The sequence below is a fragment of the Ranitomeya variabilis genome, chromosome 1, assembly GCF_051348905.1.
Source record: "Ranitomeya variabilis isolate aRanVar5 chromosome 1, aRanVar5.hap1, whole genome shotgun sequence".
Taxonomy (NCBI): domain Eukaryota; kingdom Metazoa; phylum Chordata; class Amphibia; order Anura; family Dendrobatidae; genus Ranitomeya; species Ranitomeya variabilis.
Window position 1 is genome coordinate 865,582,726 of NC_135232.1, and position 26,075 is coordinate 865,608,800.

The 26,075-nt window shown below is 44.7% G+C and overlaps 1 protein-coding gene across 5 annotated transcripts in view; it reads left to right on the plus strand.

The window, feature by feature from the left end:
- The window catches only part of BMPR1B (bone morphogenetic protein receptor type 1B), a 739,804-nt gene that overhangs the window by 311,677 nt on the left and 402,052 nt on the right, over window positions 1-26,075 (plus strand). For all 5 annotated transcript variants that reach the window (XM_077277365.1, XM_077277348.1, XM_077277373.1 and 2 more), the window contains one exon: window positions 10,785-10,862. The gene's annotated coding sequence lies outside the window, so the exon portion shown is untranslated. The remainder of the gene's footprint in view (window positions 1-10,784; window positions 10,863-26,075) is intronic.

Genomic DNA, 26,075 nt, shown 5'->3' on the forward strand with positions numbered 1-26,075 from the left:
AAACCATTTTCCTAGATCTGGCCCTGGGGATATATCAGACCATTTGATTTCTGTTTTACTTACTTTATAAATAGAACTTAATGAGAATGACGTTGTTTGTGCTTTTACCGAGATTTTGTCTTATAGCTTTTTCGACTCTTCAGTAATTGGGGCCATAACAACTTGTGTAAGATTTTTAATGTGGAGGTACACAAATTCATATCCCACTAAAGGAGGGAATTTAACAACCGCTTCACTAAATGAAAGGGTGGTCTAGCTACTGGTTAACTTACGAGACACATTTCCTTATCCATCCTATGCCTGATCATCTGGAATTCTAGGTCTACCCTCTAAAAAGTCTGATTCCTATGAATGGCTCAGGATAGTTTAATGGAGATTCAGTTTACAAACTTTTCTAGAAGCCCTCCAAGCTATTATGGTGTCCCAGATTAGGATTTTATCTTTGATGGCTGCCCCAATAATGCAAATTGCCAATATTTAACAATGTTTGAAGATTGAGGCCATGTGCACACGCTGTGGATTCCATTGCGGAATTTTCCGCAGCGGGTTTGGTAAATCCGCAGTGCCAAAAGTACTGCGGGTTTTATCGCGTTTTTTTGTGCAGTTTCCACTGCGGTTTTAGACACCTGCGGGTTTCTACAATGGGGCAGGTGTAAAACGGATTCCGCACAAAGAATTGACATACTGCGGAAAATAAACCGCTGCGTTTCCGCGCCTTTTTTCCGCAGCATGTGCACTGCGGTTTTTGTTTTCCATAGGTTAACATTGTACTGTACACCGCATGGAAAACTGCTGCAAATCCGCAGCATCAAAAACTCTGCGGATCCGCAGCAAAAACCGCAACGTGTGCACATGGCCTAATGGGATTGCAAAACCCAGCGTCAACCTGGATATTAGAGGTAAAAGACCTGTTGCCAGTCCAATACATATGATATTCTCATAATGGCTACAATATTATAGGGGTAAGGTTTCTCCTTGAGGAAAGTGATATACCAGCTCTGGCTTATCAAGGTAAGGAGGCTTATTCGCCGTGCAATGCTCCTCTGGGAAATGTAATATGCAAATTGCCTCTTCAGAGAAAAAGAGGACTTAACTCTATAGCGCCACCTCTTGGATGTAGCGATCCTACAAGTCACAATCAACCCTTTAACGAGTCGTGCAATATGACTTAGGATAAAAGCCCAATCAGTATCTCAATTCGCAGACACGGTGTTTCAGGCTGTTGGCCCTCGTCAGTGCGAAGCATAAAAACTAAATTGGCTAGGTAAAGGCTCTGGACAACAGCCAACTGCCCGAAACACCGTGTCTGCAAATTGAGATACTGATTTGGCTTTTATCGTAAGTCATATTGCACGACTCGTTAAACGGTTGATTGTGACTTGTAGGATCGCTACTTCCAACAGGTGGTGCTATAGAGTTCAAGTCCTCTTTTTCTCTGAAGAGGCAATTTGCATACAATATTATAGACTGTTTTATAAGGCAATTTAATATCAAGTAAAGATGTTTTAACATTCTTAACTTTCTTTTTTGCTTTTTTGTTAACCCCTGCAATAGGAGAGACATACATTTTTACTTATCTTAGGTTTGTAAGGACTTATATTTTACAAGAAAAGTTGTATTTTCAAATGGCTCAATTTCAAGTACAATAACAATATATATCGTATTGTATAACGTTTATGTATTTTCCGGTGGGATATAGAAAATAACAACTGTTGTTATTGATTTTTGGCTGCCATATTTTATGGTGTTTGCTGTCTGGCAAATATCACATAATCACTTTATTCTTTGGGTTATAATGACTACAGGGTTTCCAATTTTTAATGTATTTTTTTATTTTTGCACAATGAAGAAAACTTAAAGAAAATATATTTGTTTTTGTTTCCAAGAGGCATTGTATTTTCTACCTACTTAGCTTAATGATGACTCTTGTTTATTAGAAGCAGTGAGGCGCAACCGTAATAAATGCCTCTATTGTTTTTAATGGAGACTGTGTCATGGCTCATTCTTAGCTAAGGCAGAGCTGAAGGGCACTTGAAACCACAGTATGACACCATTTCTCCTTTAACCCCTTCACGATATGACGTATATATACGTCATATGTAGTGTCCCTGACTTTGACGCTGAGCCCTCATTTTTCCCCACACATGACAGCTGAAATTATGTGCCTTTAACAGAGTGGTGCGCCGTTCTTAACTGTTAACCTATTAAATACCACTGTCTGTCTCTGTGATCAATGAGATGTGATCGCAGGACATCAATGGGTTGTCATGGCAGCCAAGGGTCTGCTAAAGACATCTGTGTCTGTCATTAAGATAATCCTGTGAATGTCATCTCGTGGCCAGAATTCATAAGAGATCGTGATTATCTCTATTCATAGCAGTGCTAAAGCCCTTCTACGTGTAGCACAGGCGATCGGATAATTGCCGCTTAATGTCTCCTAATTGTACTATTAAATAAGGTAAGAAGTGGGAAAAAGTTTTTTAAAAAAAGAAAAAAAAATCTAAAGACACAAAAGTTCAGATCACCCCTTTTGTACCCCATTGAAAATAAAACAATTTTTTTACAAAATACACATATTTTGGTATCGCTGCATTCATAAACGGCCAATCCATCAAAATATAAAATAAATTAATCCAATCGGGAATCGGCTTAATGAGAAATAAAAAAATTAAACCCCAGCATTGTTTTTTTTTGGTTGCTGCAATATTGCAATAAAATGCAATGAGGCAATTAACCCCTTCACCCCGAAGCCTGTTTTCACCTAAGTGACAGGGCCAATTTTTACAATTCTGACCATTGTCACTTTATGAAGTAATAACTCTGAAATGCTTCAATGGATTGTTTTCTCGTGACATATTGTATTTTATGATAATGGCAAAATTTATTTGATATTACTTGCGTTTATTTGTGAAAAAAACAGAAATTTGGTGAAAATTTTGAAAATTTTGCAATTTTTAAACTTTGAATTTTTATACCCTTGCCTCAGAGACTCATATCGCACAAATTAGTTAATAAATAACATTTCCCACATGTCTACTTTACATCAGCACAATTTTGGAACCAAATTTTCTTTGTTAGGGAGTTATAAGGGTTAAAAGTTAAACAGCGTTTTCTCATTTTTTCAACAAACTTTACAATACCATTTTTTTAGGGACCACATCACATTTGAAGTCACTTCGAGAGGCTTATATGATTTAAAATACCCAGAACTGACACCATTCTAAAAACTACACCCCTCAAGGTGCTCAAAACCACATTCAAGAAGATTAGAAGTTTATTAACCCTTCAGGTGCTTCACAGGAATTAACGGAATGTGGAAGTAAAAAATGAACATTTAACTTTTTTTTCACATAATGATCTTTTAGCAACAAGTTTTTTTATCTTCACAAGTGTAAAAAGAGAAAATGGACAACTAAAGTTGTTGTGCAATTTGTGCTGAATACACTGATACCCCATAGGTGGGGGAAAACCACTGTAGGCAGGGCTCAAAAGGGAAGGAGCGCCATTTGACTATTTCAAACCACAATTGGCTGGAATTGATATCGGACACCATGTCGCATTTGGAGAGCCCCTGATGTACCTAAACAGTGGAAAACCACCACAAGTGACCCCATTTTAGAAACTAGACCCTTCAAGGAACTTATCTAGTGATGTGGTGAGCACCGTGAACCTCTAAGTGCCTCACCAAAAATTATAACGTTGAGTCGTGAAAAAAAATAAAACACATTTTTTCCTCAAAAATGATCTTTTAGCTACGATTTTTTTATTTTCCCAAGGGTTATAAGAGAATATAGACAGAAAACAATGTTGTGAAATTTTTCACGAGTACGCCGATACCCCATATGTGGGGAAAAACCACTGTTTGGGCAGACGTCGGGGCTTGGAATGGAATAAGTGACGTTTTGGATTGCAGACTTTGATGGAATGGTCTGCGGGCGTCATGTTGCATTTGCAGAGCCCCTGATGTGCCTAAACAGTGGAAATCCTCCACAAGTGACCCCATTTTGGAAACTATACCCCTGAAGGAATTTTTCTAGAGGCATAGTTTTATAGTATTGATTATAATTCTTTTGGTTTTACTGGTGTATGAATTTATAATGTGGCGGTATGTGTAAGATGTGCGGGGTACATCAGATAATAAAAGTGTGTTGTGTCAACAGGGTATAAACTAATTTTATTAATTTGTGGATGTATGGTATGCTTTGAAACAATCCTTAATGTAAAGGCCAGGTTTCTCAGGGCAGGTTTCACAATGGTAAATTGTGTCCTTTCGGATTCCCCTCTTGGAACATATTCTGCACCGTTTTTGTGATCGTCCTGTCCTCGCTGTTTGGGGAACCTGTCCTGGGAAATGTTGACCTGGCACAATATGGGCACTATCAGATTCAGAAGTACTGGGGCCCTCACCTCCCTGATTGCCAAATATTAGGGCCTTGATGACTACCTCCTGAAACTTAATGAAGGTCCCCCCGTATTGCCTGTAGATCGGAACAGCACAAAATCATTGTACATTGCCATCTGTACGATGTGCACGGCCAATTTTTTATACCATACGTAAGCTTTTCGCATGGCACTGTATGGTTGCAGGACCTGATCTGAGAGATCTACACCCCCCCATGTACCGATTATAATCCAGGATACAATCTGGCTTTGGGACTTGTGTTGTGGTCCCACGAACAGTGACAAGGGTGCTGTTGTCACGGTGTATGGTGGTCAGGATAAGGACATCCCTTTTGTCCTTGAACTTGACCGCCAGCATGTTTTCACTGCATTGGGCTCTGCTTTCTACTTTTCTCAGCATTTGCCTAATTAGCGGCATAGGGAGGGCTTGCTGATTTTTTTGCACGGTGCCACATGCAGCTGTACCTCTGGCAGAGAGGGCCTTCAAGATTGGGATGCTGGTGTAAAAATTATCAATGTAGAGGTGATAACCCTTATACAGCAGTGGGTGCAGCAATTCCCACACAATTTTCCCACTCACCCCCAGGATTGGGGGGCATTCAGGGGGGTTAACCTGGGTGTCCTTCCCCTCGTAGACCCTAAATTTGTGGCTGTTCCCTGAGGTACTCTCGCACAGTTTGTACAGCTTTATTCCGTACCTGGACCTCTTACTGGGCAGGTGCTGTCGGAATTTTAGCCTCTCTTTGAAGTGAACGAGAGATTCATCAATAGCGATGTCCCTCTGGGGTGTGTACGCCTCAGCAAATTTTCTGCTGAAGTGTTCAATCACTGGCTGAATTTTATATAGACGAACAAAGTTTGGATCGTCTCGAGGAGGACACTGTGCATTATCACTAAAATGCAAACATTTTTGGATTCCTTCAAATCATGTCCTTTTCATGGCAATGCGGAATACCGGTGAACTGTAGAGAATGTCAGTACTCCAGTATTGCCGAAGCTTTGGCTTTTTGATTATGCCCATATGCAGCACAATTCCCCAAAATGTCATCATCTCTGCTGCATTTACGGGGGTCCATCTGGCATGTGATGACGTGGGATTTTAGGTGAAAAATTGTTGGGCATACAGGTTCTTCTGGGTCACCATAAGATTTATCATTTCATCACTGAAAAAGAATTTGAAGAAGTCAATTTCAGTGAGGCCAGTGGTGTCAAACTGGATTCCTGAGCTGCTGCTGAAATCCGGAATGACGGGCTGAAAATTTTCAGGGGGTGCAATCCATATGGGATCGATTGCTGCAGGAGTTGCCTGGGTCCTACAGCGCCTTGTGGGGGGTCCTTCCTCACCAGATGAGGAGGAGGAGGAATAGAGGAATGTGAGATCTTCTTCACTGGCTGTATCCGTGTCGGACGCAAGGATGGCGTAAGTCTCCTCTGGTGAATAGCGCCTTGTTGACGAATTGGCCATTTTTTTTTTTTTTCCCAAACCCTGGGTATGTGTGTGTAAGTGGTGCTTTTACACGTGTAATGTGTGGGGCTTGTGTATAAGGTACTCTTTATTTTAACAAATCAGAGAGAAAAAACAAGTAGTGAGAAAAAATGTAGAAGAAGCAAGAAAAAAAAATGAAAATAAAAATCAGATATAAAAAAATAAGTTTGTATAAAAAAAAGTATAAATTTACCCTACGCAACTAAATCTTTTTTTTTTTTTTCAAAAGAAAAAACGAACGCCACTAACAGTGTGACACACGTTCCCCTAATGAACGCGCTAAAAATTAGACAACGCAACTATTCTTTTTACAAAAGAAAAGCGAACGCCACTAAGGCTGCCGTCACACTAGCAGTATTTGGTCAGTATTTTACATCAGTATTTGTAAGCCAAAACCAGGAGTGGAACAATTAGAGGAAAAGTATAACAGAAACATATGCACCACTTCTGCATTTATCACCCACTCCTGGTTTTGGCTTACAAATACTGATGTAAACTACTGACCAAATACTGCTAGTGTGACGGCAGCCTAACAGTGTGACGTACGCTCCCCTAATGCACTAGATTATCCGGCGATAGCAGATTTTTTTATGCAAAAAAGACGCTACCTCCCTACCTATAAAACTACTCTGTACGATTGTTTTTTTTCTAAAAGATGATCGGTCGTCACTAACACTGTGATGCCTACTACACTAACTAACACGCTACCACTTAATGACGACCGGTCTTATTTTTAGAGAAAAAAAAAAATTGTACAGAGTAGTTTAGGCAGTGACACCAGCTAATCTACATCTAAAACCACACTGTACTAACTACTATTATTTTTTTGTAAAAAAAAAATTGGACGTCGCTTAGACTGCGAAGTCCGCTACACTAACTAGCTAAAGAAAGAAAAGGTCATGTGGCGCAGTCTCTGATCAGCAGCGATACTGATCAAAGAGCTGCGGACACAGGAAGAGCAAGAATGCTCTGCACGGGACGCCGCACACAGAAAAAAAAGCGCAAAAAGTGCACTAAAAATTGAATTGGGGGGGAGGGGAGTACTGGAACAGCTGCTGCTGTGATCACAGGCCTCACCTAACACAGCAGGCAGATGGCAGCAGAGAGCACAAGCACAGAGCTGGAGCAGCACAGAGCTGGAGCAGCACACAGCACAGGAGGGCAGGAGATCGCTGGGTTGATAACACTGGCCACCAATGGATTCCTTCACTCAGGTCAGACAGAGGGGCTTGGACAACCGCTCTGCATGCCAAATCTGAGAGAGAGATGGCGTGCAGGGCGGTGATCGGTATTTTAAATTAACCCCTTTGGCGCTGGTTGGCTGAACAATAGCTTCTAGCCAATCAGCGCTATAGGGGTTAATCAGGTGAGGTGACGTGGCGATCACCCCACCTAATGTGACACACAGCGACACACCGCACCAATCACAGCCTGTCACATGCTTTTTTTTTGTAAGCTTTATTGTCATGTCGCTGTGATTGGCTGGTCAAAATTCCTGGATGATTTCACAAACTCCCCTCTCCCGCTCTCTGACCACAACCTTCTTTCATTCTCTATCAAGAACTGCCATCCCGCTCAGGTCATCCCCACTTTCCACACTTATAGAAACATACAGGCCATTAACACCCAGAAACTTATGAAGAACTTGCAGTCTTCATTGGCCCCAATCTCCTCCATCTCTTGTCCTGATTCTGCTCTGAAGCATTACAATGAAACCCTGCAAAGTGCCCTGGAAGAAGCTGCACCTCCTATACATAGAACAACTCGGCACAGACGGCGACAACCGTGGCACACGCTGCAAACACGTTTCCTGCAGCGGTGCTCCAGGTGCGCCGAACGTCTGTGGAGAAAATCTAATCTACCTGAAGATTTCATCCATTATAAGTTCATGCTAAAAACATACAACTCTGCCCTTCACCTCTCCAAACAAACCTATTTCAACACCCTCATCACCTCGCTGTCCAATAACCCTAAACGTCTCTTTGACACTTTCCGGTCCCTACTCAACCCAAGAGAGCAGGCCCCAACCACAGATCTCCACGCTGACGATCTGGCCAATTACTTCAAAGAAAAAATTGACCACATTCGACAGGAAATCATTTCCCAATCTCTTCATACCAAGCACTGTCCTCCCTCCCCCACTGCATCTAGTTCACTCTCTGACTTTGAACCAGTTACAGAAGAAGAAGTAAGCAGGCTCCTTGCATCTTCTCGCCCGACCACTTGCACCAGTGACCCCATTCCGTCACATCTCCTCCAGTCCCTTTCCCCAGCTGTCACCTCTCACCTGACAAAAATATTCAACCTTTCCCTCACTTCCGGTATTTTTCCCTCCTCATTTAAGCATGCCATCATACATCCACTACTTAAAAAGCCCTCCCTCGATCAAAATTGTGCCGCTAATTATAGACCTGTCTCTAATCTTCCCTTCATCTCTAAACTCCTGGAACGCCTGGTCCACTCCCGTCTTACCCGCTATCTCTCAGATAACTCTCTTCTCGACCCTCTTCAATCTGGTTTCCGCTCTTTACACTCTACTGAAACTGCCCTCACTAAAGTCTCTAATGACCTACTAACAGCTAAATCTAATGGTCACTATTCCATGCTAATTCTCTTGGATCTCTCCGCAGCATTCGACACTGTGGATCATCAGCTCCTCCTCACTATGCTCCGCTCCATCGGCCTCAAGGACACCGTTCTCTCTTGGTTCTCCTCCTATCTCTCTGGCCGATCCTTCACTGTTTGTTTTGCTGGTTCCTCCTCCTCTCACCTTCCCCTTACTGTTGGGGTTCCTCAAGGATCAGTCCTAGGCCCCCTCCTCTTCTCTTTGTATACTGCCCCTATTGGACAAACAATCAGTAGATTTGGTTTCCAGTACGATCTCTATGCTGACGACACCCAATTATACACTTCTTCTCCTGCTTTCACTCCGACCTTTTTAGAAAACACCAGTGATTGTCTTACCGCTGTCTCTAACATCATGTCCTCCCTCTATCTGAAACTGAACCTGTCAAAAACTGAACTCCTCGTGTTCTCTCCCTCTACAAACCTACCTTTGCCTGACATTGCCATCTCCGTGTGCGGTTCCACCATTACTCCAAAGCAACATGCCCGCTGCCTTGGAGTCATCCTTGATTCCGAGCTTTCATTCACCCCCCACATCCGATCACTGGCTCGCTCTTCTTATCTGCATCTCAAAAACATTTCCAGAATTCGCCCTTTTCTTACTTTCGACTCTGCAAAAACTCTTACTGTCTCACTTATTCATTCTCGTCTGGACTATTGTAACTCTCTACTAATCGGCCTCCCTCTTACCAGACTCTCCCCGCTCCAATCTGTCCTGAATGCTGCTGCCAGGATCATATTCCTCGCCAACCGTTACACCGATGCCTCTACCTTGTGCCAGTCATTACACTGGCTACCCATCCAATCCAGAATCCAGTACAAAACTACTACCCTCATCCACAAAGCACTCCATGGCTCAGCACCACCCTACATCTCCTCTCTGGTCTCAGTCTACCACCCTACCCGTGCCCTCCGCTCTGCTAATGACCTCAGGTTAGCATCCTCAATAATCAGAACCTCCCACTCCCGTCTCCAAGACTTTACACGTGCTGCGCCGATTCTTTGGAATGCACTACCTAGGTTAATACAATTAATCCCCAATCCCCACAGTTTTAAGCGTGCACTAAAAACTCATTTGTTCAGATTGGCCTACCGCCTCAACGCATTAACCTAATTATCCCTGTGTGGCCTATTAATAAAAAACAACAACATAATCAGGTTCCTCCATCATGTTCTCATACACTTTATGCAGTTAATAGCCTCTGTGTCTGTACTGTTACATACTTAGGCAGTTAACTGGTTCATGCAGCTTTACATGAACACCCGAGCCTTACACTATGGCTGGTCCAAATAACTAAAGCAATTGTTACCATCCACCTCTTGTGTCTCCCCTTTTCCTCATAGATTGTAAGCTTGCGAGCAGCAGGGCCCTCACTCCTCCTGGTATCTGTTTTGAACTGTGATTTCTGTTATGCTGTAATGTCTGTTGTCTGTATAAGTCCCCTCTATAAGTTGTAAAGCGCTGCGGAATATGTTGGCGCTATATAAATAAAATTATTATTATTATTATTATTATTAATTCCGCAGTGACCGGAAAATGGCGGCGCCATACTAGTACTGCGGATGGCACAAATGCAGTGCCCGCAGCGCCGTACTAGTACGGCGCATGGCACAAAGGGGTTAAAATATCGTATCTACCCCAAAATGGTATCAATAAAAATGTGGGCTCTGCACACAAAAAATAAGCCCTCATCCAGCCCCAGATCACGAAAACTTTACGGGTCTTGGGAAAAATTCAACAAAATTTAGTTTTTCAAACAAATTTCTGAATTAGTTTTCAAAATATATATATATACCTTTTAATGGCTAACTGAAACAAATTTGTTTTCACCACTTAAATAAAAAATAAACTATACATGTTTGGTATCTGTGTAGTCTAGTTGTGCTGACCTGGAGGATCCTATTGCCAGGTCAATTTTACCATATAGTGAAAAAAAAAAAAAAAACACTTTTGTGGAATAGCAGTTTTTTTGCAATTCTTTCCTGTTTTCCAGTACTCTATATGGTAAAATCAATGGTGCCATGCAAAAGTTCAACTCGTCTCGTAGAAACCAAGCCATCATACGGCTTTTAGGATGGAAATATAAAAAAAGTTATGGCTCTTGGAAGAAGGGGAGGAAAAAATGAAAACGAAAAAACAGAAAATGAAGGAGAAGGGGATAAGTGAGTCTAGGTATAGTGGAAAAATTAGTGTGTTGAATGAAGAGTTACATAATAAAAACTGTTCAGGTACAGCAATTTAAATATAATTCTCTTTTGTGTTTTAACATAGGACTTTCAGAAATAGAGAGTGAACTTGGACCACGAAGTAAGAATAAACAGAAGGGAAGCACGAAATTCTGTGTGGCAGGTAAGTGATATCATTCTTTTAATACATCGAATGCTACCTGAAACGTTTTCTTCCTTTTAGTTTAGGACAAACTATGGCAACTACACTAAACTTTTCTGCAAAACATTTGCAATGTGCGTTCTGACAATTGTGATGTTTGCAGGCTAAAAGAGCGATTTTAGAGGCAATCCGTCTACTTGACCAATAATGTGGCCTTAATAGGAGTAGGTGCAGAATAGAGGACTGTGACTTGGTTTTAGTTGATTTTTTTTTATTTTGCTTCAGCGTAGATTTAATTATAATGGCATCCAGCATTTTTCTGAACCATAAGGGACCATGAAAAGGTCAAAAAAGAAAAAATAATGTAATTATTTTTATACTCACCTTATTGCGCACCTCTCCAGCTCCTCCGCTTCTCACCACTGCCTTGTCCGGTCCTAGCGTGAGAGGCCCGGGACAGTTATGCATAAGTGCACATAAGGTCACGGCACAAACTGTGACTCCATGATTTTCAGTGCGCTTGCTCCTGGGAATTTCAGCCCAGGCAATGCTGATCAGAAGATATGGTGGGTACTAGACAGGTGACAGTGAGCGGCAGAGGGGCTGGAGAGGTGAGCAGTGAGGTGAGTATGAGAGGATTTTTTCTTTTTACAAATCATATTTATTTTGCTCTGGGGTCTTAATAAGGGGCATTGACTTTGCAAAGAATAACTTCTTTGCAAATTGAATTTCCCAGGAAAATCCATGTGAACAAGTGAATTTAAATTTTGCTTGATCCTTTCACCTATAATCAAAATTCATGTATAATATGTGCAACTTGTATTGGAAATATTCAGAATTAGATTTCTAAAATACATCACTCCTTGACATGTAAGCTAATTGCATAAATTCGCACTGAATTTGTGTGAGCAAGTTCTTCAATGTTTCACACAAAAAACACATGCCAAATAGTAAAAAAGCTACATAAAAAGTTGTATAAAACAAACACATATAAGGCTGTGTGCACGTGTTGCAGATTTTTCGCATTTTTTTGCTATAAAAACGCAAAAAAACGCATACATTATGCGTCCCATCATTTAGAATGCATTCCGCAATTTTTGTGCACATGATGCGTTTTTTTCCGCGAAAAAAAACGCATTGCGGTAAAAAACGCAGCATGTTCATTAATTTTGCGGATTTCCCACTATATTATTGCATTAGGAACCTCCGGAAAAATCCGCCAAAAAAACGCAGTAAAAACGCATGCAGATTTCTTGCAGAAAATGTCCTGTTTTGCTCAGGAAATTTCTGCAAGAAATCCTGAACGTGTGCACATAGCCAAAAGGTGAGAAAACTCACAGAGAAAAATTAGAAAATCGGGGTCAGATTATATGCAACACAATACATATGATACAGAAATCTTAAATTACTACATTGGCCACAAATAACGGTCTAAAAAGGTGGCCAAATACATAATTCATAGAACATAGGACCAACAAAGTGCTAAACAGTAGTGATGAGCGAATATACTCGTTACTCGAGATTTCCCGAGCATGGTCGGGGGTCCTCCGAGTATTTTTTCGTGCTCGGAGATTGTTTTTCTTGCCGCAGCTGAATGATTTACATCTGTTAGCCAGCATAAGTACATGTGGGGATTCCCTAGCAACCAGGCAACTCAACATGTACTTATGCTGGCTAACAGATGTAAATCATTCAGCTGCGGCAAGAAAAACTAAATCTCCGAGCACTAAAAAATACTCGGAGGACCCCTGAGCGTGCTCGAGAAATCTTGAGTAACGAGTATATTCGCTCATCACTACTAAACAGCAAAGCTGCAAGTGCATATACAAATAACTATAAAATACCAGCCCAACATGCTCTCTGCGTCCCTTCTTATGTTTCGCTTGTGCTTGTTACTGGTGTGTAATCATATATTCCATGGTTTATACATTTGATTTAGGCAACAATAGGTAACCAATGTGGTATTTAACATTTCTATATCATGTTTACTATGTTGTATATAATCTGACCCACGTTTCTCTGCTTTTTGTCTGGGAGATTTCCCACCTTTTAAACGTGTTTGTCTTACATAACTATTTGTGGAGCTATATTTAATAAAATTACTATTTTATTATGGAGTTGTGCATGGTGTTTTTGAGATAGGTCAGGTATTGTACCACAATTGTCTCAGTGTTCTCTCTTATAGATTTTCTATCAGTAAATCTTTGCTGGAACATTATGTGTTACCGCCTGGATAGCTTTCTCATGAGACAGGTACATCACCTGTTATGGTTATGGGTATTGCCTTGAGGGTTGGGAAAAGAACTTTGATGCCCTAAGAAGATTAGGCATATGATGTCTCCCTGCATGCTCATGAACTTCACATTGCAAATGTTTGTAGGCAATATACAGGGGAATCAAAGCTTCCCCTGACATCCCAGGAATGGAAAGAGATAACACACTGAGCAAAGCAATGAGGTTAACACATGTTTAACACATACATATATATATATATATATATATATATATATATATATATATATATGTATATATATATATATATATATATATATATATATATATATATATATAATCATAACATATATGTTTAACACATATTAACACATGTCGTATGAAAGTTCAGCTGTAGATATAATGAATAATATGAAATGATTAAAATCAAATGCTTGCTAATGGAGTAAATGGCAGACCATTCGGAAAACAGGATTCCTGATCTTTCCCCCGGTACCTCCCGGTGTCCTTGGATCCTCCTGATTTCCCCCACGGCCGCCAGTGTCTTCTTCCAGTAAGAAAATGGCGGGTGCATGCGCAGTGCGCCCGCTGAGATCTGCCAGCCGGCACCCAAAAGCAATAGATTTTTACTATTGGGTCATTTTGATCACTGTCATAGGGTCTATCACAGTGATCAAAATAAAAATATAGTAAATCAAACCCCCCATTATCACCCCCTTAGTTAGGGAAAAATAAGATAATAAAATGTATTTTTTCCATTTTCCCATTAGGGTAGAGTTGGGCTAAAGTGAGTTGGGTTAAGGCTAACGTTTGGGTTAGGGGTGGGGCTAAAGTTTGGGTTAGGGGTGGGGCTAAAGTTTGGGTTTAGGGTTTGGATTATGATTATTGTTGGGGTTAGGGTTGGTATTAGGGTTATGTTTAAGGTTGGGATTAGCATTAGGGGTTTGTTAGGGTTAGTCTTTTGGTTAGGGGTGTGTTGGGGTTAGGGTTGGAGTAAGACTTGGGGTTTTTCCACTGTTTAGGCACATCAGGGGCTCTCCAAAAGCGACATGGCATCCAATCTCATTTCCAGACAATTCTGCGTTGAAAAAATCAAACGGTGCTCCTTCCCTTCTGAGCTCTGCCGTGCGCCCAAACAGTGATTTACGCCCACATATGGGGTATCTGCGTACTCAGGACAAATTGGACATCAACTTTTGAAGTCCTATTTCTCCTGTTATCCTTGTGAAAATAAAAAAATTGGGGGCTAAAATCTAATTTTTGTGAAAAAAAGATTTTTTTTTTATTTTCATGGCTCTGCGTTATAAATTTTAGTGAAACACTTGGGTCTTCAAAGTTCTTACAACACATCTAGATACATTTATTGGGGGGTCTAGTTTCCAAAATGGGGTCACTTGTGGGGGGGTTCTACTGTTTAGGCACATCAGGGGCTCTGCAAATGCAACATGACACCCGCATACCATTCCATCAAAGTCTGCATTCCAAAACGGCGCTCCTTCCTTTCTGAGCTCTGCCATGGGCCCAAACAGTGGTTCCCCCCACATATGGGGCATCAGCATACTCAGGACAAATTGCACAACAACTCTTGGGATCCAATTTCTTCAGATATCCTTGGGAAAATAAAAAATTGGGGGCTAAAAGATCATTTTTGTGGAAAAAAAGTGATTTTTTATTTTGATGGCTCTGCGTTATAAACTTTAGTGAAACACTTGGGTGATCGAAGTTTTCAAAACTGGTCATTGAGTACAAAATTGGCTAAAGGGTTAAAATAATTTTATCTCCGTAACCATTGGTCACCTGTGTATCTGGCAGGTACACACTTTTTTGTCATTAGCACCGTGTTTTTATCCCTTTTTATTTGTCTCAATAAACTTCATGTTTTATTATCTGTATACTATTTGGTGGTACTTTCATTTATTTGACCATATAGTTCTGTTTTGTCCTCTGGTATTAATCTCAGGAATGGGGTAGTAAACATCGGTAGTTTGGGATTGGCTCGTAAACATGATGGTTTCTAGACAAATGAAAACTTGTTTCATGTCACATGATATTACATGAAAGCAGTGACTCTAATTCCCACCATGGGCACAATATTTCTTTAAGAATTTTTTTAAATTCACCATATTAATTTTTTATTTAAGCCCATCTTCTGCTATTAGTCCAGTCCAAACATCAGCATACTGTATTTCGGACATTTGCATTAACCACCTACTAAAGACGAGTGAATTCATTCACAAGACACTGATCAAGCGAACACGTCACTAGTCTGTGGCCACCGGATGGGAGCTGTTGTGAATTCCGCTCTTGGGCTCCCTCCGGTGGTTATAAGTAGCATTTTTGTGAATTCTGCTCTTGGGCTCCCTCCTGTGGTTTTGAGTGGTATGGCTGCTTCTTGGATTTAGCATCAGCAGCTGTTCTCACTGATCGTCTTTCTGGCTTGGCTGTTATGATCCCAATGGCAGGGGATCTCAGAGATTACAGCAAAGTCTGCAAACATAAATACCAGCTCTTAGGGAAGTGGTAACTAGGCTGACCATATACCTGATCCTAGCACAAACACTAACAGTAGCCGGGGAACGTGCCTACGTTGATCCTAGACGTCTCGCGCCAGCCGGAGAACTAACTAACCCTATCAGGGAAAATAAGACCTATCTTGCCTCCAGAGAAAAGACCCCAAAGTAATACAAGCCCCCAACAATTAATAACGGTGAGGTAAGAAGAAAAGACAAACGTAAGAATGAACTAGATTTTAGCAAAGAGAGGCCCACTGACTAATAGCAGAATATAGTAAGATGACTTATATGGTCAGCAAAAAACCCTGCAAAATATCCACGCTGAATATCCAAGAACCCCCAAACCGACTAACGGTGTGGGGGGAGAATATCAGCCCCCTAGAGCTTCCAGCGATATCAGGAATCACATTTTGTACAAGCTGGACAAAAATATAAACAATGCAAATGATCAAAAATAAGAAAGCAGGACTTAGCTTATCTTGCAAAGAACCAGGACCTGAAGACAGGAGCAAACAGAAATGAACTGATTACAACGATGCCAGGCACTGGACTGAGAATCCAGGAAGTTTAAATAGCAACACCCCAGGCCTAACGAAGCAGGTGAGTCCCAACCTGGGAAAGGACAATCCAAGTGCCAAACCACTAGTGACCACAAGAGGGAGCCAAGAAGTATAGTTCACAACACTCGGCTATATTAGTCTGGCCTTATCCCTAATTCAATGCCAGTTGTCAATTGTTGAGCTTGGAGTCATGGCTCTCTGAGGATTTCCCTGCCACTCTGACCATTTCAGCAAAGCTAAGTCCTTGCTTGTCTTTTTGCAGTTCACTTGTTGTGGACTTTGTTGTTTGGCATTTTCTATGTTTTGCTCATTTGTCCAGCTTATCAGTATGGATCTATTTAGCTAAGCTGGAAGCTCTGGGCAGCAGAGTTTGCCCTCCACACCTTTAGTCAGGTGTGGAGATTTTTGCATTTCTCTGCGGTGGACTTTTTCTAGTTTTTATTACTGACCGCACAGTTTTCTGTTCTGTACTAATTCTGTCTAGCTAGTAGTGGCCTCCTTTGCTAAATCTTGTTTCATACTACGTATGTCATTTCCTTCTCCTCTCACAGTCATTATTTGTGGGGGGCTGTCCTATCCTTTGGGAATTTTCTCTGAGGCAAGATAGCTTTGCTGTTTCTACCTTTATGGGTAGCTAGTTCTCCGGCTGTGACGAGGTGTCCAGGGAGTGACAGGAACATCCTACGGCTACTGCTAGTGTCTGTGTTAAGATTAGGAACTGCGGTCGGTATAGTTACCACCTGCTCAGAGCTAGTCGCATGTCGCTCCTTAATCACCAGACCATAACAGGGAGCCCTGTGAACCGCCTCCTTCCTCTTCTGATTTGTGGGCTCGGCGAGATGTCATTGTCGTGGTGTGATGCACGGGTGACACAGTGCAAGGTCTACTAATCAGAAACATTGCCAAGGACTCCAGCCAGTAGAAAGCGGTGCACATTGCTCCCATCTGGTGGCCACACAAAACTGATGAGCCCGCTGGAGCAAAGTTCTGTAAATAATTTGACTCATCTGTACCACCTACACTTTATGGTAAAAATGGGTCAACAACCCAGCAATCAAACTGCACAGGCAGCCCTCGTCATTTGGGTTATCTGAGTCTCTAGCAGAATCAAGAATCAAATCTGACAGCAGTCCGAAAATTAACGTGGTAGCACACTGACGTGATGCTGATAGGGTACATGGTATACCAGTAAGAGCTTTCCTCTTGAGATATAATGGATGTGCTCATCAGTCAGTGACTTTGAATCTGTAGCTATCACTAAACAGTGCTTTCAAGAAAAAAGCAAGACATAAATCTGAAAAGGAGCTCTTCTGAGGAGGGAGTAGGGAAAGAAAACAACAACAAAATACTTACACTAAATAGATATCTGGAATATGTACAACTTTGTTACAGATCAATCAGCCTGATGCTACCAGGTCCGGACATTCTATTCAGGTGGCATATCGTAAGAGTATGTGCACACGTTGAGTATTTGCTTGCAGAAATTTCTGCAAGGTCTCTGCATCTCTTGGCAGCAAAAACGCTGTGTATAATCCTTTTTTTGCATGGGTTATTTTTTCCTGTGCATTCAATGGGGTAAAAACGCACAAAGAATTGACATGCTGCAGATTTAAACACACTGCAAATCCTGAAGGGAAAAGTACTGATCATGTGCACAACACGTCAGGATTCTCATGGGCTTTGCTGGCATAAGGATTCCATAGCGTTTTTGGGCCAATTCTACTTGAAAAAACACCGCAAAAAAAATCATCAAAAATGCACTATGTGCAAACAGTCTAAGACAGCTGAAAAAACAAACGAAAAAAAGGAGTGGAGTTGAAGGATTGAAGCTTTACTTACTTCCTAGAGGGGAGAAAGATTCCTATCCCCTCTTCTTCCAGGTTAGCCTCTCTTCCTTGTAAATAGACCAATGCAGTGCAAAACTTTTACAACTAAATAACAAATAAACAGAACCAAATCTACCGGTTTCAGGTTTCCCCTTCATCAGGATCTTTATTGAGTTGTAAAAGTTTTTATATCCATTAAATTAATACTGCGAGTCTCTTGCTGGATTGGCAAGCACTCTGGTATATGGCTTAACTTGCAGTGCATTGGTCTGTCTATGTGCAAGGAGAAGAGACTGACCTGGAAGAAGAGGAGATATGGATCTTTCTCCCCCCTACAAAGTAAGAGGAGCTTCAATCCTTCAACTCTCCATCTCCACGTGTGGACTCACTGTGCTCCTTGGCTGGTACTCCTTTTTTGTTTGTTTGTTTGTTCTTTCAGCTGGCTATACAGTGCCTTCATCAGTCTATGGGATAGTTCTCTTTAGTCAGTGCTCCTTTTCTTCTTGCATGGCATACCCACCTCTTTTGAATGACACCATTGATTTTGTCATGTGATGCACTTTTTATTTACCATGATCACTATATCATAAAACTGACTTGGCAATATGATTCTCCAGGTCAGTATGGAACGCAGATACCAAACATGTATTTATTATTTTTTATTTAAGTGGTGAAACAAAAATTTGGAAATTTGTAGGAAAAAATAATTTTGTTATTGTCACCATTTGCCGAGATTTGTAACATTTTCATTTTTCTGGATGTAGGGCAGTGTGAGAGCTTATATTTTGTGGACTGAGGTGACATTTTTACGAATACCATTTTGGGGTACATACAATGTTTTGATCGCCTCTTATTAAAATGTTATGGTGGCCAAGAAAGACATAATTCTTGTTACGCCGTTTAGCAATCGGATTAATTTACTTTATATTTTGATATATCCGAATTTAACGAATGCAACGATACCAAATATGTGTATTTTTTTTTATTGTTTTTTTTTTGATGGGGCAACTTTTGTCTTTTTAATTTTATTTCATATTTTTCAAAACTTTTTTTTTTCTTCACTTTTTACTGTATTTAAAGGGAACCTGTCAGGTCCCCCGTTCCCCCAGAACCACCTGCAGTTGTTTCTACATGTGTAAATACCCTGCCTAACAGTCCCTTTATTAATTCACACACACAAATAGATCTTTAGAAAAAGATTGCCAGCGCTATACATACCTGTCATTCGAGCACAGCTTCTTTTCCTCACTGCATTGATCCTCAGAGGTCGGATGTACGCGTCCCGCCTTCAGAGAGGCACATTGCGCATGATCGGAAGTCTTTTGAATTTCCAATCATGCGCAGTGCACCTCTCTGAAGCCGGGATGCATACACCCGGCTTCGGATGATCAATGCAGTGAGGAAAAGAAGCCACACACATGCGCGAGGTATGTATAGCGCTGACGACGCTTGTAAGTCATGTTATCGCATGTATGTTATCACATGCTACGTGGGTCGACCAGTCTGGAGACACAAATGCCCCATTGACGTGTCAAAGGCCTCATTTACATTTCATAGACAGATTTTAGAAATACTTTTTCAAAAGATCTGTTAATGTGTCTAATGTAATAAAGGGACTGTTAGGCAGGGAACTTACATATACAGACACAACTGCTGATGGTTCTGGGGGCACAGGGCACCTCACAGGCTCCTTTTAGGGGATTTAAAGCTGCAATCTTCTGATCGCTCGCTCTTAATATGACAGGGCATCACCACTGCTGTGCATAGAGAAAACCACATCAATACATTTACATGGCTAGTCTGTTTTTGGCACTTAGTCTGAAAGCAGCATAATATAGAGACAGAGACATTGAGTCTAGCAATGTGTCACTCACGGGGCCACTTACTGTACTTTTTGTTAAAATGACTGTTTTATCAGCAATAGATTATCACTATAATTACGGGTTACGGACTACAAGACACATCTAGGTTTTAGAGGAGCAAAATAGAAAAAAATGTGAAGCAAAAAATGTGGTCATAGCATACTGTTATGGGGGTAGCTGCTGCTATATATATACCTGCTCCATCCTGACACATATGTCCCCATCCAGGTGTACATGGCTTCCCATCCAGGTATATATGGCCCCCCTTTCTAGTATATATGGCCCCTCATCCCCATTCTGGTATACATGGTCCTCATCCCCATCCTGATATAATATGACCCTCAATCCAGGTATACCTATATCCCTATCATGGTATACATGGCAACTATCCACCATCCTGGTATATATGGCCCCTTCATCCCCATCCTGGTATACATGGGCCCCATCACACTACATAAATTAAAAAAAAAAACAATTCTACTAACCTTCCCTCTGCTTCCTTGCAGCGACGTCCTGTTCTGATGCCAGCAGCTGATTTCCATGTGTAACAGCGCATGACGTCACTGCCATGAGCCCTTACTCTCTGAGGTCAGCTGCTGGAATGCTCACTGCGCTCCATGCCAGGGATTATGAGCATGGAGAGCAGTGAATATTCATTTTTTTTAATAGTGAGTACAGTGTTGGCCACAGCCGCCGGCTTCCTGCATCATTTGGGAGATCACATGTGGCCACTGTTAAAAAGAATGAATATTCACTGCTCTTCACTTCCATGGGAGTGGGAAGCAGTGAATATTCATTCTCATTAACAGCTGGCATACATAATCGAACAGCCACTGCAGGAGCTGGCATCTGCAGCTAACACTGTGCCCGCTATTAAACAGAATGAATATTCACTGCTCTCCATGCCCATGAGTGGAGTGGAGAGCAGTGAATAGTCATTTTCTTTAATAGCGGGCACATGTGATCACCCGGCGGCTGTGGCTAACACTGTGCTCACTATTAAAGAAAATGAATATTCATTGCTCCACATGCCCATTTCCCCTCCCACTTCTCAGCGCCAGCATTAGTGCATAGAGGTGGACAGGACTATGGGTGTGTGGAGCATTGAATATCTATTTTCTTTAATAGCGGGCACAGTGTTAGTCGCATATACAGTATATGTACGTATGTATGTATACACTGTGTTCCAAGTTATTATGCAAATTGGATTTAAGTGTCAAAACGATTTAATTGTTTTGTTTTTCAAATAAACTCAGGGCTCTATGGATCACTGAAATCAATCTTAAACACATGTGATAATTAGTTTTCCAGGTGATTCTAATTAAAGGAAAACTATTTAAAAATGATGTTCCACATTATTAATCAGGCCACAGTTTTCAAGTAACATGGGAAAGAAAAAGGATCTCTCTGCTGCCGAAAAGCATCAAATAGTGCAATGCCTTGGTCAAGGGATGAAAACATTAGACATTTCTTGAAAATTTAAGCGTGATCATCTCACTGTTAAGAGATTTGTGGCTGAATCTGAGCACAGTCATATTCGTGCTGATAAAAGCATAATGAGGAAGGTTTCTCCCAGGCAAGTTCATCGGATTAAGAGAGCAGCTGCTAAAAAGCCATTACAAACCAGCAAACAGATATTTGAAGCCGCTGATGCCTCTGGAGTCCCTCGAACCTCAAGGTGTAGGATCCTTCAAAGGCTTGCTTTGGTTCATAAACCTATTCGGCCACCCCTAAACAGTGTTCACAAGCAGAAACGGTTGCAGTTGGCCCAGACAGTTTTGTTTACTGATGAGTGTCGAGCAACCCTGGATGGTCCAGATGGATGGAGTAGTGGATGATTGGTGGATGGCCACCATGTCCCAACAAGGCTGCAACGTCAGCAAGGATGTGGAGGAGTCATGTTTTGGGCCGGAATCATGGGGAAACAGCTGGTATGGCCCTTTAAAGTTCTTGAAGATGTGAAAATGATCTCTGCAAAGTATATAGAGTTTCTGACTAACAACTTTCTTCCATGGTATAAAAAGCAGAAATGTGCCTTCAGGAATAAAATCATCTTCATGCATGACAATGCCCCATCTCATGCTGCAAAGAATACCTCTGAGTCATTGGCTGCTATGGGCATAAAAGGAGATAAACTCATGGTGTGGCCACCATCTTCCCCTGACCTCAACCCTATAGAGAACCTTTGGAGTATCATCAAGCAAAATATCTATGAGGGTGGGAGGCAGTTCACAACAAAACAGCAGCTCTGGGAGGCTATTCTGACTTCATGCACAGAAATACAAGCAGAAACTCTCCAAAAACTCACAAATTCAATGGATGCAAGAATTGTGAAGGTGATATCAAATAAGGGGTCCTATGTTAGCATGTAACTTGGCCTGTTAGGATGTTTTGGAGTTAAATAGCTTTTTTGTTCAGTGAATTTGACCTCCTAATGCTGCAAATTCAACAAATGATCATTTTCAGTTCTTTAAAACATATCAAATATCTAGAAATTCTACCGTGCCTAATAATTTGGATGCATTTTGAGGTTTTATTCATTTTGGAGATTATACTGTTATCATTGGGAGGTTTTTTCAATAAAATTTGATGTATAATCTAACGGATGATGACTTTTATTAGACTGACTGTCATTTGGACCGACCATTTAGGAAAATCCGAGAAGAATATAATTTGCATAATAATTTGGAACATGGTGTATGTGTGTTTGTGTATGTATGTATGTGTATATATATATATATATATATATATATATATATATATATATATATATATATAGTGTATGTATGGTACATGCGGACTATATTAAAGGAAAAAAGTGCATCTTTGGTCTGAAAAATACTGGTATATCATAACTGCCGCACGCAGTCCAGTAAGTGATACATTGCTGGAACCAGGGTCTCTGACTTTACAGCTTTGGAGTAGGAGACGTGGAGTCGGTGCTCTTTTTGGTGGAGTTGGTATGAAATGGACCGACTCCCGACAATATATAATAAATAGGGTACAGTGGTGCAGTGCAGGATGTGCTGTAAATTTTTTCATGAGAATTTAGGAAAGTTATGAAATGTCCTAAAATATCTCTTCTATTCCTGATCTAAGGTGTCCTACACCCAGGCAGAGCACAGTGGCCCCAGGCAGAGCACAGGGGCCCCAGGCAGAACATGGGGCCCCAGGCAGAGCACAGGGGCCCCAGGCAGCATATGGGGCCCCAGGCAGAGCACCGGGGCCCCAGGCAGCATATGGGGCCCCAGGCAGAGCACAGTGGCCCCAGGCAGAGCACACACCAAATCGGAGGCCGAGGGGCCCCGCCAACCAAATCGGAGGCCGAGGAGCCCCGCCCACCAAATCGAAGGCCGAGCGGCCCCGCCCACCAAAGCGGAGGCCGAGGGGCCTGGCCCCGCCCACCAAAGCGGAGGCCGAGGGGCCCCGACCACCACATCGGAGGCCGAGGGGCCCCGCCCACCAAATCGGAGGCCGAGGGGCCCCGCCCACCAAGTCGGAGGCCGAGGGGCCCCGCCCACCAAATCGGAGGCCGAGGGGCCCCGCCCACCAAATCGGAGGCCGAGGGGCCCCGCCCACCAAATGGAGGCCGAGGGTCCCCGCCCACCAAATCTGAGGCCGAGGGGCCCCGCCCACCAAATCTGAGGCAGTGGGTCCCCGCCCACCAAATCGGAGGCCGAGGGTCCCCGCCCAACAAATCGGAGGCCGGGGGTCCCCGCCCTCTAAATCGGAGGCCGAGGGGCCCCGCCCACCACATCGGAGGCCGACGGGCCCCACCCACCAAAGCGGAGGCCGAGGGTCCCCGCCCACCAAATCGGAGGCCGAGGGTCCCCGCCCACCAAATCGGAGGCCGAGGGTCCCCGCCCACCAAATCGGAGGCCGAGGGTCCCCGCCCACCAAATTGGAGGCCGAGGGGCCCCACCAACCAAATCGGAGGCCGAGGAGCCCCGCCCACCAAATCGAAGGTCGAGGGGCCCCGCCCACGAAAGCGGAGGCCGAGGGTCCCCGCACACCAAATCGGAGGCAGAGGGACCCCGCCCACCAAATCGGAGGCCGAGGGGCCCCGCCCACCAAATCGGAGGCCGAGGGTCCCCGACCACCAAATCGGAGGCCGAGGGTCCACACCATCCAAATCGGAGGCAGAGGGGCCCCGTCCACCAAATCGGAGGCCGACGGGCCCCACCCACCAAAGCGGAGGCCGAGGGTCCCCGCCCACCAAATCGGAGGCCGAGGGTCCCCGCCCACCAAATCGGAGGCCGAGGGTCCCCGCCCACCAAATCGGAGGCCGAGGGTCCCCGCCCACCAAATCGGAGGCCGAGGGTCCCCGCCCACCAAATTGGAGGCCGAGGGGCCCCACCAACCAAATCGGAGGCCGAGGAGCCCCGCCCACCAAATCGAAGGGCGAGGGGCCCCGCCCACGAAAGCGGAGGCCGAGGGTCCCCGCACACCAAATCGGAGGCAGAGGGACCCCGCCCACCAAATCGGAGGCCGAGGGGCCCCGCCCACCAAAGCGGAGGCCGAGGGTCCCCGACCACCAAATCGGAGGCCGAGGGTCCCCGCCCACCAAATCGGAGACCGAGGGTCCTCGCCCACCAAATCGGAGGCCGAGGGTCCCCGCCCACCAAATCGGAGGCCGAGAGTCCCCGCCCACCAAATCGGAGGCCGAGGGGCCCCGCCAACCAAATCGGAGGCCGAGGGGCTTCGCCAACCAAATCGGAGGCCGAGGAGCCCCGCCCACCAAATCGAAGGCCGAGCGGCCCCGCCCACCAAAGCGGAGGCCGAGGGGCCTGGCCCCGCCCCCCAAAGTGGAGGCCGAGGGGCCCCGCCCACCACATAGGAGGCCGAGGGGCCCCGCCCACCAAATCGGAGGCCGAGGGTCCCCGCCCACCAAATTGGAGGCCGAGTGTCACCGCCCACCAAATCGGAGGCCGAGGGTCCACACCAACCAAATCGGAGGCCGAGGGTCCCCGCCCACCAAATCGAAGGCCGAGGGGCCCCGCCCACCAAAGCGGAGGCCGAGGGGCCCCGCCCACCAAAGAGGAGGCCGAGGTTCCCCGACCACCAAATCGGAGGCCGAGGGTCCCCACCCACCAAATCGGAGGCCGAGGGTCCCCGCCCACCAAATCGGAGGCCGAGGGTCCCCGCCCACCAAATCGGAGGCCGAGGGTCCACACCAACCAAATCGGAGGCCAAGGGGCCCCGCCCACCAAATCGAAGGCCGAGGGTCCCCGCACACCAAATCGGAGGCAGAGGGTCCCCGCACACCAAATCGGAGGCCGAGGGACCCCACCCACCAAATCGGAGGCCGAGGGGCCCCGCCCACCAAAGCAGAGGCCGAGGGTCCCCGCACACCAAATCGGAGGCAGAGGGAACCCGCCCACCAAATCGGAAGCCGAGGGGCCCCGCCCACCACATCGGAGGCCGATGGGCCCCGCCCACCAAATCGGAGGCCGAGGGTCCCCGCCCACCAAATTGGAGGCCGAGGGGCCCCGCCCACCAAATCGGAGGCCGAGTGTCCCCGCCCACCAAATCGGAGGCCGAGGGTCCACACCAACCAAATCGGAGGCCGAGGGGCCCCGCCCACCAAATCGAAGGCCGAGGGGCCCCGCCCACCAAAGCGGAGGCCGAGGGGCCCCGCCCACCAAAGAGGAGGCCGAGGGTCCCCGACCACCAAATCGGAGGCCGAGGGTCCCCATCCACCAAATCGGAGGCCGAGGGTCCCCGCCCACCAAATCGGAGGCCGAGGGTCCCCGCCCACCAAATCGGAGGCCGAGGGTCCACACCAACCAAATCGGAGGCCGAGGGGCCCCGCCCACCAAATCGAAGGCCGAGGGTCCCCGCACACCAAATCGGAGGCAGAGGGACCCCACCCACCAAATCGGAGGCCGAGGGTCCCCGCCCACCAAATCGGAGGCCGAGGGTCACCGACCACCAAATCGGAGGCCGAGGGTCCCCGCCCACCAAATCGGAGGCCGAGGGTCCCCGCCCACCAAATCGGAGGCCGAGGGGCCCCGCCAACCAAATCGGAGGCCGAGGGGCCCCGCCAACCAAATCAAAGGACGAGGGGCCCCGCCCACCAAATCGGAGGCCGAGGGTCCTCGCCCACCAAATCGGAGGATAAGGGGCCCCGCCCACCAAATCGGAGGCCGAGGGGCCCCACCAACCAAATCGGAGGCCGAGGAGCCCCGCCCACCAAATCAAAGGCCGAGCGGCCCCGCCCACCAAAGCTGAGGCAGAGGGA